Raw genomic sequence first — 17,286 nt, 5'->3', positions numbered from 1 at the left:
AGTACAGGCAGCAAAAACAGTGTACATAGGTATATAGCCTTATTATCCCCCGCCGATGGAATCGGGAGGGGGATATAGTTTTGGCGTTGTCCGTCCGTCCTTCCGTCCGTCCGTCCGTCCGAATTTTGTTTCCGGAGTAGTTCTCTGCAACTAATGGCTGGAATTCAACGAAACTTTATGGGAATGTTGATCAGCATGTAAAGTTGTGCACCTGGGTATTTTCGTCTGAATATTTTTAGTATTTTTAGAGTTATTGCCCTTGACTTAGTAAAACGTCCGAATTTCGTTTCCGGAGTAGTTCTCTGAAACTAATGGCTGGAATTCAACGAAACTTTATGGGAATGTTGATCAGCATGTGAAGTTGTGCACCTGGGTATTTTCGTCTGGATATTTTTAGTATTTTTAGAGTTATTGCCCTTGACTTAGTAAAACGTCCGAATTTCGTTTCCGGAGTAGTTCTCTGCAACTAATGGCTGGAATTCAACGAAACTTTATGGGAATGTTCATCAGCATGTGAAGTTGTTCACCTGGGTATTTTCATCTGGATATTTTTAGTATTTTTAGAGTTATTGCCCTTGACTTAGTAAAATTTTGTAATTTTCAACTTGTGTCGCATGTAACTCAAAAAGTATTTGACCTAGAGTCATGAAACTTTACAGGAATGTTGATCAGTATGTGTAGTTGTGCACCTGGGTATTTTCGTCCGGATATTTTTACTATTTTTAGAGTTATTGCCCCTGACTTAGTAAAATTTTGCAATTTTCAACTTATTTGAAAATTGTGAGATCCCTTCTTGATGCCTTGAAAATGGCAATGAAGTCTGGAGATTAAGATGTTTTTACATCTAGGTGAGCTATTGTGATCCCCCACCGTCCGTCGTCGTGCGTCGTCGGCAATTTCTTTAAACAACATCTCCTCAGAAACAAATGACTGCACAGCAACCAAACTTTACAGGAATGATCCTAGGGTGGTCCCCTGCCAAAGTTGATCAAATGAATCCGGTCTGTTGCATAAGTAGGTCACAGGGCCAGAAAAGGAGTTTCAAAAATGCAAAATTAAAAAATCTTGTCTGAAAGTACAAGGCCTAGAGCTTTGATATTTGGTATATGATATAACCTATAGGTCCTCTACCAAAATTGTTCAAATTTTAGCCCTGGGGTCAAAATTGGCCCCACATTTCAGGGGGTCATAGATTTTCCTTATATGTATATAGTGAAAACTTCTTCTTGTTTGAAGGTACAAGGCTTCAAGTTCAAAGAATATTACAGTTTATGCCATGATTAATATATAAATAAAGCCTTATGTCTTCAGTTGTTGTGTTAATAATAACCAGTACTCGGCGGGGGATATAAATTCAACGAATTTGCTTGTACACTTTAAAGCAATAGATGCTTTTATATAGCAATTATTACATTTTTTTTTGGTGGGGGAGGGGTCATTCCCAATATATCATATGACTAAGATGAGATAAAAAAAAAATCATCATTTTTATCATCTTCATGAATACTGATAAAAATTATTTACATATTGGTTGTATGATCATATATAAAAGTAATATTTCTAATATTAGTTTATATGCAAGCAACAAATCTAATAGAAGTTTGTTTATATGCAAGCAAAAGCACAATGTTACGAGTCTGTGTGCTGTAATTTTTGATTACTTGATGTGATTACTTGATGCCTAGGTTATGAATGACATCATTTATAGATCTATTGTATATAATACTATATTATATGTATTTTATTAATAATTTTAAAAATGTAAGTTTACATTGTATGTATTATAAACAGTGATGGAGTGGGCAATATATTGCAATATTCCACTCCATTGCAGTATTTTTCTATGCAAAGATAAATGCTGTATACTTTTTAAATGTTGCATTATTTGCCACAGGGTATTGTCACAGTTTAAAATCATCATATATAGCTGAACTCATGATATGAAGTCTTATTGTATTGTATTATGGGTCATTTTTTTTGTAAATATGTACTGAGAGCATGCCCATGTAATATTTAACACAGACTCATGTTGGTTGTTCTGTCGTTTAAAGTGACATTATGCTCATCAAAGGGTATTATAGTGAATGAACAGGTGTCGGTCAAAATAAGCTTACATTTTCCCATGATTCCTTAACTTCTCATTAACGATAATTAACTCACATGTCTTGAGAGCATTTCTAAAAGTATCCATTGAAATTTACCTGTAACCTTCAATTTATAAAAAGAATGGAGAAGTCTTTTCAATTTATAAAAAGAATGGAGAAGTCTTTTTATATTTTACACAAATTTTTAATTTATCTTATACAATGACAAATATTGACTGTTAGTCAGTCATCATTTAAACAGTCAATCTTTTGAAATATATAGGCAATTCAGTTTAACTTGACAATGAAAAAAAGGGCATCCGTGGCCCGAGTGGTTACGGTCGTTGACTTCAAACCACTTGCCCCTCACCTCTGTGGGTTCGAATCCCGACAGGGACTTTGGATTTTTTCATGTGAGGAAGCTATCCAGCTAGCTTACGGAACGTCGGTGGTTCTACTCAGGTACCCGTTCGTGCCTGAAATAATGTACAGAAGGGCACCTGAGGTCTTCCTCCACCAGTAAAGCTGGAACGTCGCAATATGACCTATACTGTGTGTCCATGTGACGTAAAACTCAAAACAAACAAACAAAAAAGAATATGAAAATATGAGCATAAGGTCACTATCATGACCCGTAAATATTTTAGGTATAAGTGTGGTTGGATGATACTGGTCATTGCCATATTTAGAAAGTTTTAAAGGGACTCCACTGAAGTTTTTTGACATGACGGGATTGGAAATAATTTTTCAAGATTTATGTTCCATTTGATGTAGGTCTAGATCAATAACTTTTGTGCAAAATTTCAGATCATTCGCTCACTCTGTTTTCCCAAAAATTATAATTCTAATTGTGAAAAAAATGACCTAAATTTAAAAGCATACTGAAATCAAACTAATATTAACTCAAAAACTGGACTTTCCATATATTCCTGGGTATATTTGTTAATTAAGACTTTGCAAATCTTTCTGCTTTAAGTGTTCGAGCTGATCAATGTAAGACATTAAAATTTTATGTTTTTTAAGACATTTGGACCTCAGTGGAGTTCCTTTAAATTTAATTAAACATCATTATACAGTATACATCAGTTTATGAGCTGTACTCTAGTCATAGTGAATTTCATTTTGTAGATAATTAAAATTAATAAAAAATGGCTCAAATAAAAAATGGCGTTACTTCTGTAGTCAAAATATTTAGATGTGCCAAAGCTAGATTCTGGGATATTTGTGATCATAAGAGGCAACTAAATGGGTTCAAATAACTAGAGTCTATGTATTTCTTAGCTCCAGCATGTGGGGTGGTTTTGACCCATGGTGTTACTTTGAAGTTTATTACACCTGAGGTTAGATAAAATCATCTTTTCTGTTTCAGGCCATATAATGTATTTAATTTACAGCAGCAGTGTAAATGGCTGATATATTCATCATGGTTGTCCAATGAAAATCAGCGTTACAAAATGTGCAGCATTATTATATAATATAACTATGCAATATAACCATGAGTACAGTATTCAGATATTACATTACACGTATTGCTAGTCTTAGTCTTAGTATTTTACTCTCTTTTTTTTTCTTTTTAAATTTATAAAAATGTGATTTTTGCATATAATCAAGACAATCTGGGTATTTTTATTTGTATACAAATTAATGTACAAAATAATTGGTAGTGAAATAAACTCTTTTATATGTGTATTTGTTTAAGATTTTTATTTTTTATTACCCTGGATATATAGTAATTGAACTGTTTGGCCAGTCGTCTGCCATTCCAATTTAAGAAGATAGACATGGTGTAAGGGTTTGTGTGCAACTGTACATGTACTTCTGGGTTTGAAAAATTAGCATTTGGGGTTGAAAAGATAACATGTTGGGTTAAAAAAGATCAAAAGAAGATCAAAGGAACGATCAAAAGTACAACCTCATAATGTCAATACCCTAGGGAAATCCCATCTGTCTGTATGGGGTTAATCTGAACTCGCAAGTTTCTTTCTTTAGTTTCAACTTTGCCATTGGCTTTATAATTTACACGTTTACTTAACACTACAAAGTCAATGGGTTCTTTTTTCCCCCAGTTATTTCCTTCTTTTGCACTTTCAGAAAGTTATAGTTTAAGCTATCCTGGCAAGTTGCATATAATGCCATTGGCTGCATACTTCAGATACATACTTAGTAACCTAAGAATCTAACATGATCTTGGCAAGGGCTATAACTCTGGCATCCATTTTAGCTCAGTTATTTCCCTTTTTATCTCTGAGAATAGAACCTGGTATAGTTAACCTATTCAGACAAGATTCATATACATGTATACTATCATTTATTGACCAATATTTTCCATACTTTGTTGGTAGAAACCTTGGCAATCACAACTTTTCAGCCTTTTCCGCAAGTCGTCGGATAAGTTATTATTGATAATAGCCCAGATATTCCAATTAATAATACATTGGGTGTTTCTCTAACTTAAGGAATTTTGGGGTCATCGTCACTGGTGCCAAAATAAATTTTTACACTTTTGCTCATTACAGCTGTTTTTAGTGTGATGACTTTCATATTTAATAGGAAAATACCTTGGGTGGCACTCTATCTTTGTGAGGAGTAAGAGTTCCCTGATGCTAAAATAGATTCTTACACTTTTGCTATTTCAACCATTGTCAATTGACTGTGGATCCAATTTTATCAAGTTAGCCTCGTTTTCGTTTCTGGAGTCCAAAAATTCATATTAATCCATATTGTACTTAAAATAACAAAAATTTTAGAATTGTTGGTGTAAAATAAAGAAGTCATTATACATTTTTAAATGCAATATTGATTCTATCTGATTCATACACAGCTAAAAAATTATATTGGATTCGACTAGAAACTAGTCCAATATAGGTTTTACAGATGTGCATTCGTCCAATACAATTAGATATTGTACTCAACCATGTAGAATAACCTCCTAGTTTTGTACATTTTCCCAGACATCAATAACATATATTGCAGTATACTATGTACTAGTAAATGATGGCATTTTCCCGTGATTTGTTACGTGTGTTTTTGCAGTATATTTTGTCCCATTCATGCAAAATATATTAAATAAATAGTACTTTTTTCAACGGATATAAATATATAGCTATGTTGTTGAATACAATAAGTATCTAAATTTTGACATTGACCAATAAGTATCTTAGATTAGTCACGTTCGTACGCCATTGACGACTTTTTAAAGGCACATTATGTCTTAGAAACCAAAAAATGTTTACTTCCTCAGAAAGGGTAAATAACCTTTAGTACGTTTAAATATCGGCATTAGAGCATGCTATATGCTTGCTACCTGACGAAAGTAGCGATAAAAGTGAAATTATTCGTCATAAAGATAGCAAAATTTAAAACAAAGGAGTATTTGACTAACATACAAAATATCAAATCATTATAACTGTACTATTTGCCAAATGCAACAGAAGGAAAAGATGGTACAGGTAATTGGCCGATAAGTATTTATTGGAATCTACAAAAGTATACCAAAAACAAAAGACTTGAAAAATAAAAATAAAGCATTCTTAGACATAATGGGCCTTTAATTCGTGATTTGGGCATCTTATCATAAGTGACATTTTAAATCATAAGTGACGCTTTCAGACTGCAAAAAAAAAAATCACATGTAAATCTTGTCACGGCATTTGAAAACTTTATTTCATGCTTTGACAACTTAATTTCATGCACACACACGTGCACACCAGTCGATGATCTGTCGTTGGGCATTTTGATTTACTAGAAAATTTAAAGATCATAATTGAGCCATGTCACGACAAAACCAACATAGTGCGCTTGCGACTAGCATGGATCCAGACTAGCCTGCGCATCCGCGCAGTTTGATCAGAATCCATGCTGTTCGCTTATAACAAGTAACAATATAACAATACCCTATAACAAGTAGAGAAACTGATAGTGAACAGCATGCAGCCTGATCAGACTGCGCGGATGCTCAGGCTGGTCTGGATCCATGCTGGTCGCAAACCCATTATGTTGGTTTTGTCGTGACGCGGCTCATATCTCTAAAAAGTTCCCGGTCGAGGGCGTCAATGTTACTGTAAGTGAACATACATCTCTTAAATATTTAGCATTATCAAGAACGTTTGTCTGTGAGCGTCCATCTTTGTCAAAGCAAAAAAGTAACTTTCGCTGCCGAGTCCGGACACCGGCCATGTCACTTGTCCCCCCCCCCCCCCCCCCCCCCCCCCCCATTTTTTTGAAGCACACAGTGGGGATAATTTACCTCTGAGTATTCGCCAAAGATATGAATTTTGAGCCTAAAGTAGGTCACTGTACGGTGGCCAATGCGAGCCTAAATGAGTAGCGACAACACTACAAAGCGCCAAACAGCGCAATGTCGGACTTTCGTATTGTCACGACAAATCGCCAAACGGCGCGCTGTCGTCTTGTCGTCCTGTCTCTAGCGTGGCACGATGTCACATTGTCGCCCGGTTTAAATTGAATGATTGGCGTTTTGTCGTGTTGTCGCTAGAGACAGGACGACAAGACGAAAGTCATACAACGCGTCGTTTGGCGCTTTGTCGTGTTGTCGCTAGCGCCAACTAGACGCGCAAAAGCGTACCAAATCAGCCACCATACGTTTCGGGCAAAACTACCCCGGCTAGCGAAACTAATTGACCTACCGTTTTTTGTGTGACAATCACTAAATAAATCGAGATGTTATAAAGACCGAATTAAAAAAAATGAGTTTTGTTATAAACACAGATTTGTGTGTGACTTTATTTTACAAAAACAAAAATTTCCTTAATCCCTATACATTGCTTTATTTCCCAAAAAGTGAAAAGGTGTTCCTGACTGGATGGTAGAATTCCTGAGATATAGGAGAAAGATGGTGGTAAGTGAAGACTTCCTTGATTGATTGATTGATTGATTGATTAACAGGTTGATTAACAAGTTGAATTATTGGTTGTTGTTTGGGATGGTTGATTGAATAAATGAATGAATGACTGGGTGACTGACTTCTTGATGTATTGATTGATGGATTGATGGATGTATTGATTGATTGATTGATTGATTGATTGATTGATTGATTGATTGATTGATTCATTCATTCATTCATTCATTCATTCATTCATTCATTCATTGTATCTCGGCGTCCAGGATGAAAATTGGAAGAGGTCAATGAGCATGTCCAAGAATGCAAGATAAGATTAATTTATATGAAACCGATGAAAGTAATGTTATTATGACACGACCATATGAACGTAGTATATGTATATTGAATATGACCGCTGACCCTTTTTGAAAAAAGATTTTTTTTTATTTAATACAGCAAAAGCAACAAAATGTTTGTTTTTAAATAAGACAACTTCCAGATATTTTAACTACACACTGGCTAGTGTCATGTTAATTAATTTATAAAATTATACATTGAATTAGTGTCACACAAGACTTATCTTATGTTTTTAGTTTTAAGAAAGTGTGTAAAAAAATATCCGATGTATTTAATAACAGGGGAAAAAAACATAATATTATTATTAGCCATTCTAATCAGAATTACAATTTATTATTTATTTATTATGTACATCAGATAATAATTGATATTGAAATCTGACCAAAGAGAATTTTATGTTAAATTTCTTCAGAAATATATTTTCCTCTCATGCATACTTTTATAGTGTCTTGTATATTGTATTTGTAGTTCAAATGCATACCCTGTTTTTCTCATACAAAATGACTAAAACAGACCATGGTCATAAAGTAGGTAAACAATGATAAATTATTCACAATTAAGACCACTCCACAATTAAGACCACTTTGATCCAGCCCAGATGATGGTCTTAATTAAGGGCTTTTACTGTATAAATGTAAAACAAAAGTTAAACTGTATAATGTGAAATAAAGGCATCCTTTGAATTAAAATAGTTTCCTGTTAAATTTGAAAGAAATCAATGTCAATCAAATTGTAATCATAATTACTGACTGAATTTTAGCTGTAATTAATTAATTAATTACAATTAAATTAATCAATTTTGGGCAAGGTTATCAATTACATGATGATAACAGCTAGTGTAATCATGTAATCAATTAAAAATCAATTATTACAATTAATGATTACCCAAGGTCTGCTAGCAAAGCACAAGAAACGGCTCGTTGTCGTGCGACACGTTGTCGCGATGTCGCCCTGTCGCTTGGCTTATATATACAAATAGCCAATCCTTTGATTTGAGCCGAGCGACAATGAGACATGGCGACAACTCGCCGCACGATAACGCGCCATTTTGTGTGCATCGTTAGCGACAGGATGACAAGACAACAGTGTGACATGAGCCGTTTGGCGCTTTTTCGTGCTTTTCGTGCTTTCGCTAGCGACAATATGACGCACAAAAGTGTTCCAAATCAGCCACCATACAGATGTGACTGCATTATCGTGTAAATTACTTTTGTTGCGTTTTGTAAGGAACACGTATGACCACGTGTGAATTCTGTAATGGCTACAATGGTGGACTGTATCGTGTCTGTTTTAGATAGCCACGTATAGCCCCATGTAAAAACGCACATGACTGCAGAAATGATATCCTTTCTATTATGATATATTTTCTTGTACCTAGCCACATAAAGCGCTTGCCTGCAGTCGTGGTCTGATTTTGGTCTTATGAATGTAGCCATATAGCCCCGTCTACAAATATAAATGTCCTGTAGTAATAGACTGTTTATTTTATGTTGTAGATACATGTAGCGATTGACCCCGTGTAAAATGACTGCAGGAATGGACTGTATCCTAAAGATAGCCATGTATTGTAAAATGACTACAGGAATGGACTGTATCCTAAAGATAGCCATGTATTGTCCCGTGTAAATTATTAAATGGTTTCAGTAATGGAATATATATTGTCTTTTGTAAAAACGTATACCCAGATGTCTGCAGGAATGCGACTATATATATCATGTCTTAAAGGTACCATCCTATGATCCCGAGTCAAAGCTGAAATCGCTGATAACCTATTTTAAATCTTAAATGGCTACAGTATCTTACTTTTTATTGTCTCTTGTAGATAGTGATGTATATACACATATGTAAGTTCTTTACTGGCTACAGAAAAGTGACTGTATAATGTCTCTTGTAAAATAAGCGGCTATTAGTAATAGGAGCTTGTAAAACTGGAATGATTGATGAAATAGACCATGTAGACTCTATATTGGTTCTTGTAGAAAGTCACGTATTGACCCACGTAAATAAAATCTCTAACAAGAGTCAACGTTGGGCGGGGGCAACGTTCTGATTTTTTACTTTTTCTAAAAGCAAGCCATAAAGCTGTTTTAGCAAACCTTCTAAAAGAAAATTAAGGAAACAAATAAGTTTTTAAATGTTTTTTAATCTTGTCTATTTTGTCACACTAATTGTTTTGTCCTGGGATATACGATAACTTATCGTATGTCCCAGTTTTGTCCAAGTATGAATAAATGACAAAGTTTTGTTTGGTTGTTTTGTTATGTTATTTTTCCACATATTAGTTAAATACGTGCATAAATAACAAAATTATGACAACTTAACCAAAATTCAATACTTTGACCTTGAAAGTCAAGGTCATTTAAAGCTTAAGGTCAAGCTCAGTTCAACCTTTTTAAAATGTCTTGTCCAAAAGGTTGTCCAAGTATGATTGATTGAAGTAATCCATTTATTGATTACCAAACTACAGCCGATTCTAGAGGTAATCAGTGAAAAATTAAATAATTTGACCTTCTAGGTCAAGGTAATGAATGTGTTAATGTCAATTTGAGTTTGGTATACATGAAGGCCCTGACCTAAAAGATGTTGTGTGTAGATATGAAGTTTATCTATTTATAAATACACATGTAACAAATTTATAACCAGTTATGAAATAAAACAAGAGCATTTCATTAAATTGGCATTGTCAGTCAATGTCAATTTAAGGTCAAGGTCTCATCTTAATTATTAAATATGATTGTTTGGTAGTAAGTTTTGTTTAATCCAAGTATAAATCAAAACTTCATTTGTTTACAGATAGTAGTATACGACACAGTCCTGATTCCCAGCCTTGTGTAACTGGCTATATCTTTGTTATTAATGAATATTGGATTCCCTTTATATTATAACACATTATTTTCTAAGATAAAGTGTTTGTGTTTAAACTTTATGCAGTTCAATTCTTTTGTGCTTTATCCAGTTTTCCTCTTCAAATCAATCATATACTCGTATCTGAGTTAACCGTAAACTTTAAAATACAATTTTGCATCGTTTACTAAATTTGATTTATAGCATGTTTATTTTCCAAGAAAATAATGATTTGCTCGAAATGATAAGATGCATTTGAAAATAAAATACGATACAACGCAGTTGTATATTTTCATTGTAGGCTGCATATTAAATTATGCGCCAAAAATACCAGTTACGCCCAATAACAATTGTTGTTTCAAATTTTTTTATCATTATGCATGCGCACATATGACATTGTTTACAATTTAAGTTAAAATCAGAGCTCCACGAAAATGAAAAATGAAATAAAAAATCGCCTTTAAACACCCGTCATAAGCATCTCAATAATAAAGCTCGTGATTATTAGAAATTCCAAAAGGAAGTTATCAAACACGCAAAATATATTGCAACCCCATATTGCACGCACTCTTCTAGCGTAATTAAACCTGTTCTCGTGATTTCGAAATTAACAATGTAGTTTTATATTTTCATTTGAAGTCCTGTGATACGAATTTTCAATATTCTAGGACCACCTCTCCTGGATGCAATATCACTCCGGAATGACTTTGTTTTAAAAATGAAAGGATTACGAATTTTGAAAAAGTCTCTTGTTATTAGAAGATGCCACCAAGGGCATATTTGACCCCATCTTTTTAATAAAAATGAAATAATTAAAAATGGTAAAATTATAAAATGATAAAAAGGAAATGTAAATAGTAATAATATTTTTATGTATGGATGTGAGTGTGTATGTAATCTATTATAATGTTTTTGTAATAAATGCTTCATTTTCAGATTTAATGTGTAAATAAGCTTACTGTTTATGTTTGAAAAGCCATAAGGCATATTTTAGTAAAGTTTATTTAAGTAATTGAAAATCAAAGACACACTTATTTAAAAATATTATTTAGTTTCTGAAATCTTGATGATACTTATCAACACATTTTGGTCTAGGTGTTATTTCTTTATTATACTTTATAGCTTACAGCAATTAATGCTATAAGGAAATTGTGTAACCTACAGGATATGTTTTATACCTTTTTTTCATCAGATAATTTTATCCAGATTAAGCATCGTGTAACACTTTTCTTTTTTTCATTAGTTTATGTTTTTTTTTAATTTTCATTGGACAATGTTTTTCAATTTTCATTGGTTAATCAATTAATTATCTATAACTATATTATCTTAACTATATATCAAAATATTCTTAACACTTGGTACCCCATTAATAAAGTATCATTCCTCTCTAATCACGGGGGAGGAAGTGTTACACGAAGGATGGAGTTCTTATGATAACTTGTTCAGGAGTTCTTGTGATAACTGTCACGGAGTACGTCGGAAAACATCTGTATATACTACAAAAACACTCGTCAAAAATGGTTATTTTCATCGTTTCAAAATGAACTTATAGGTGCTAAATTAAACTTTAATGATTAAGCTTGTCTTACATCTTGTATTATGTGTCAAAAACTAATTCACAGGCTATTTTTCATCGCCTCTTGCTTCAAATCTGGTAGTTTTGTGTAAAATTTCCAAATTACTTGCCAATTCACAAGTTTTGACCTGTTTATTTCTGGTCTTCATCCTTGCCTATATAATTACCTAATTATAATGCAAAATTGCAAACATAAAGCACTGGCTAACAGATTTATACCCGATTTTTCAAATGTCCCGAAGTTCTTGTGATAACTCTGAAGATGTCACAGAGTTCTTATGATAACTTTTTGTTATTGTCAGTGTGTTTCTTGCGCTAAATCACGGCACGTTTTGGCTTTTATTATCATTCAATAAGATTGTAAATCATAATGAAATGGAGTACGATCATCCTTTGCATAAAAATGGGATAAAATGTTCGTCTAGAGTGCTTCAAAGGATAAATAGGTTGATAGGCTATCATCTACAGTAAAAATTGAACCAGCGGCCACTGATATTCAGCAGTATAATGGCTTAAACCACAAAACAAAAAAGTCTCAAAACTCAGTTTCACATGTTTTCAGCAACCACAATATATAGGCATGCTTCCCTTACCTAAGAGCTAAGTAATTTGTATCATTTTATATCATAATAAATAAGTATATAACGAGGATAATTTCCATACCTTTGTCTTAAAAAAGTACGATACATGATAAAAACTCAACTGTGGTTGGCTCTAACTACCGATCTCTCGAAAAGAAATTGAACTGTCCCTCCAGGTTCCAGATTTACCTAGAATAGGATTTCAGTTACTGTGCATGGGCATTCAAACTAGAATTCCCCAGGTGTTGCTTGTAAGTGTCGCAAGTTCTCTAATGTAACTTAAAACAACAGACAAAACTTTGGAACATAATAATCGCTGTACTATTATACCGAAACTGCTGTTTTACATAGAAAACAAATGTTTCTCCGATTGGATGCAGTAACAAGATGCTTAACTGAGAAAAAAATAGACTGTATGCCTGGATGAAAATGATAAAGGGCCAGAAAACTGCTAGGGGCCAGAAACTGCTAGGAAACCAGTACATAATCCTTTTCCAGTCTACGAAATCTGCTTCAAACAAAAAAAAATACTATGAAAAGAAACGGGGTATGAAATAATATCTCTTTGAACTAAAATACACTCGAAACCAACAATTATATATCCTATTTTTGCGCAAAGGATGAGCGTAATACATTTCATAATGATTTACAATCTCATTGAATAATAAACAAGAGGGCCATGATGGCCCTGAGGTCGCTCACCTGTATATAGCCCCCCCCCCCCCACTAAACCCAACCGCCTCAACGTTGCAGGGCCAATTTAACCCAAGGGCTTTATTTGCACAAACTTGGTAGACAACCATAAGAAGATGTTTTCATGCTAAACATCTAAGCTCTAGCTCATTAAATTGGGCTTTTTAAAAAGAAGATTTTTTTACAAGTTTTTACTATACACATATAGTTAAAAACAATGACACCCCTGGGGCCGGGCCAGTTTTGACCCCAGGGCTTTTATTTGAACAAACTTTGGTAGACACTTACTAGAAGATGTTTCATGCTTAATATCTAAACCTCTAGCTATTTGGGTTTTTTTCAATGAAGATTTTAAGTTTTTTGCTATTACACATATAAAGAAAATCAATGACCCCCGGGGTCGGGGCCAATTTTGACCCAGGTCTTTTATTTGAACAAACTTTGTAGACACTCACTAAAAGATGTTTCATGCTTAATATCTTAACTCTAGCTATTTGGGTTTTTTCAAAGAAGATTTTTTAAGTTTTTGCTATACACATATAAGGAAAATCAATGACCCCCGGGGCGGTGCCAATTTTGACCCCAGGGCTTTTATTTGAACAAACTTGGTAGACAACCTATTAGAACATGTTTGATGCTAAATATCTTAGCCATAGCTCTTTGAGTTCTTTTTAAAAGAAGATTTTTTAAGTTTTTGCTACTATATGCATATTGGGAAAATCAATGACCCCTTCGGGCGGGGCCAATTTTGACCCCAGGGCTTTTATTTGAACAAACTTGGTAGACACCTATTAGAACATGTTTGATGCTAAATATCTTAGCCATAGCTCTTTGAGTTCTTTAAAGAAGATTTTTTAAGTTTTTTACTATATGCATATTGGGAAAATCAATGACCCCCTCGGGCGGGGCCAATTTTGACCCCAGGGCTTTTATTTGAACAAACTTGGTAGACACTTATTAGAACATGTATCATGCTAAATATCTTAGCTCTAACTCTTTTGGTTCTTTAAAAGAAGATTTTTTAAGTTTTTACTATATGCATATAGGGAAAATCAATGACCCCCGGGGCGGGGCCAATTTTGACCCCAGGGCTTTTATTTGAACAAACTTGGTAGACACCCATTAGAACATGTTTTCATGATAAACATCTTAGCTCTAGCTCTTTGGGTTCTTTAAAAGAAGATTTTTTAAGTTTTTACTATATGCATATAGGGAAAATCAATGACCCCCCGGGGCGGGGCCAATTTTGACCCTAGGGCTTTTATTTGAACAAACTTGGTAGACACTCACTAGAAGATGTTTCATGTCAAATATCTAAGCTCTAGCTCTTATGGTTTCTTAAAAGAAGATATTTAAAGTTTTTTCTTTCGGTTGCCATGGCAACCAGAGTTCTGCATGGAATTAAATTCTTTGAACAACTTTTAAAGGTGACCAACAAAGGCCCATTCCTGTGAAGTTTGGATGAAATTGGCTTAGTGGTTTATGAGGAGATGTCATTTAAAGTAAAAGTTTACGGACGGACGACGGACGGACCGACGGACGGACGCCGGACGAAAAGCGATCACAAAAGCTCACCCTGTCACTTTGCCAAAACGTGCCGTGATTAACGCAAGAAACACACTGGCAGTAACAAAAGTTATCATAAGAACTCTGTGACATCTTTAGAGTTATCACAAGAACTCTGGGACATTTGTTAAATCGGGTATAAATCTGTTAGCCGGGTTTTATTGTTTGCAATTTTGCATTATAATTAGGTAATTATATAGGCAAGGATGAAGACCAGAAATAAACAGCGTCAATACTTGATAATTTGCAAATAATTTGGAAAATTTTACCCAAAACTACCAGATTTAAAGCAAGAGGCGATGAAAAATAGCCTGCCGTGAATTAGTTTTTGACACATAATATTTACAAGATGTAAGATACGCTTAATCATTAAAGTTTAATTTAGCACCTAAACTCATTTTTGAACGATGAAAATAACCATTTTTGACGAGTGTTTTTGTAGTATATACAGATGTTTTCCGACGTACTCCATGACAGTTATCACAAGAACTCAGGAACAAGTTATCATAAGAACTCCGTCCTTCGTGTATCACTTCCGCCCTCGTGTTAATATTAACTTTCAATTTTAAGAATTATATAATAAATGGTTAAGCTATGATATTTTAGCAAAGTAGGAAAGTGTTTCGCACAGTCATTTTATGTTCAATGAACATACAGAAAAATAGAATAGATTGGAATGGAAAAGAATTAAATATAATGAAATAGAATATTTATTATCCTCCGTATACGAAGAACATATCAGAAATTATTTCAAATAAATGGAAACTAAAGAATATAGTAACTACCATAAAGTCTTACACGCCTTATATCAAACCTTATATCAATATAGGTTTAAAGATACACGTTAAAACAATCGATACATACGGCAAAACATACCTGCAAAAATATGACCAGATTCTGGTTTAGTTTTTATATATTATTCTCCACCCACTGAAGTTCTAAATAAAGCCTCCTTTCTAATTTCTGAAGATATTTTGATAAAGTATGAAGCATGATCATGAATCTTGACCAAAGAACACTTTTAAGTAATTTTTATATTTAAGACCATTATTAAAATATTTTCATGAGGCCATAAGTAGCTTCCTGCAAGGTAATTAAACAACCTATTTCATTTTTACACGGAGTCATAAGTGGCTTTTCACAACCAAATAGACAGTCAGGCAACTGCTGACATTAAAGTTGTTTTTTTAAAAAGGGCCTTACGTGGCTAAGTAATCGAAACAATGCACAATTTATTGCTGCAACCGTTTAGAAATTTTCATGGGGCCATACGTAGAAAATAATAATTTTCGTCGTTTAACCATTAATATATTTTCATGAGGTCATACGTGGCTGTCTGCAAGACACAATATACGATCACATGATGAGTTTGTTTTATGTTTTTATAATAATGTCAGAAAATTAACGTAAGTAGTTGTAGGAAAATAGATAGATATAAATATATATATTTTTAAATCATCACAAATAATAATGTTTTTTATAAACACGTGTTTTATTATTTTAAGAAGAAAACAATTCTTTTCCTATTGATATCTGTAGTGAAAAATTGTGTATGCTTCTTTATTTCAACAGGTGTTACGCCGTGACTTAGTGTACGCACTTCAAAAAAAGAGACCGGGTGTTCCGCTTGAAAGTTTCAGGTTTCACCAGGATAATGCTCCACCGCATACGGCTGCCACCACAAAACTGGAGCTCGATGTTCTAGGTTTTCAACAATTAACCCATGCTCCATATTCACCTGACTTGGCTCCTTTCGACTATGCCATATTCCCTCACATTAAGAACATGCTTAAGGGCCATCGATTTGAGAATTTAAAAGAATTAAATAAACAGACTGTATCAATCATACGGCAGATAACAAAAGAGTGGTTTGGTAGTGTTTTTAAAATGTGGATTCATCGGCATCAACGATGTATAGAGTGTAATGGACGGTACTTTGAAAAATTGTGAAAGAATGAACATGTATCGGTCTATATTTGTCGACGACGTCAACGACGTTATTTGTTGACGTGATAATTACACCGTATTGTGCGCCGGTAATGTTATATGTATGTTAGTTCTGTTATCCTTGTTGATGTAGTTTTATAGTTTTGTAGATCATATTGGTATGTATCTGTTGGGATGATAATGGTCTATCCAACAATGTATGTTTTATGTAATTTCAATAAACGAGTTAAAAGTTATACGGTTTGTCCACGAACTTTTTGAACACCCCTCGTACATATATCTAAAGTCATTTCAGTTTTTACATGGGGTCATATCTGGCTGACCACAAGCGAAAAGACCATACGTGGCTAGGTTATAGAAACAATACACAGTCCATTGATGCAGCAGTTTAAAATTTTTCATGGCTACGCGAGAGACGCAATACACTTTCTACGGGGTAAATATCTGTCATTTTCAAAAGGGGTCATATATACCCCTGTACGAGACAAATAAACAAGTTTGGCGTTTAACCTTTGAAGTATTTTCATGAGGCCATACGTGGCTACCTGCAAGAGAAATATATAGCCTATTTCTAAAGTCATTTCAGTTTTAACACGGGGTCATATGTGGTTGTCCAAAACGAATAGACAGTCCAGTACTGCTGCCATTGAAGTTCTTACACGGGGCCATATTTGGCTAACTAATAGAGACAATGCACTGTTCATTGCTGCAACCGTTTAGAATTTTTTCAAGCGGCCTTATGTGGCTTCGAAGGAGACATATTTCTCTTGCTAAGTGGGTAAATATATGGTATTTCTC

Source organism: Ruditapes philippinarum, unplaced genomic scaffold (assembly GCF_026571515.1).
Source record: "Ruditapes philippinarum isolate M1 unplaced genomic scaffold, ASM2657151v2 ctg11409_1_1_1_1, whole genome shotgun sequence".
Lineage (NCBI taxonomy): Eukaryota > Metazoa > Mollusca > Bivalvia > Venerida > Veneridae > Ruditapes > Ruditapes philippinarum.
Note: the sequence above shows the minus strand (reverse complement) of the source record.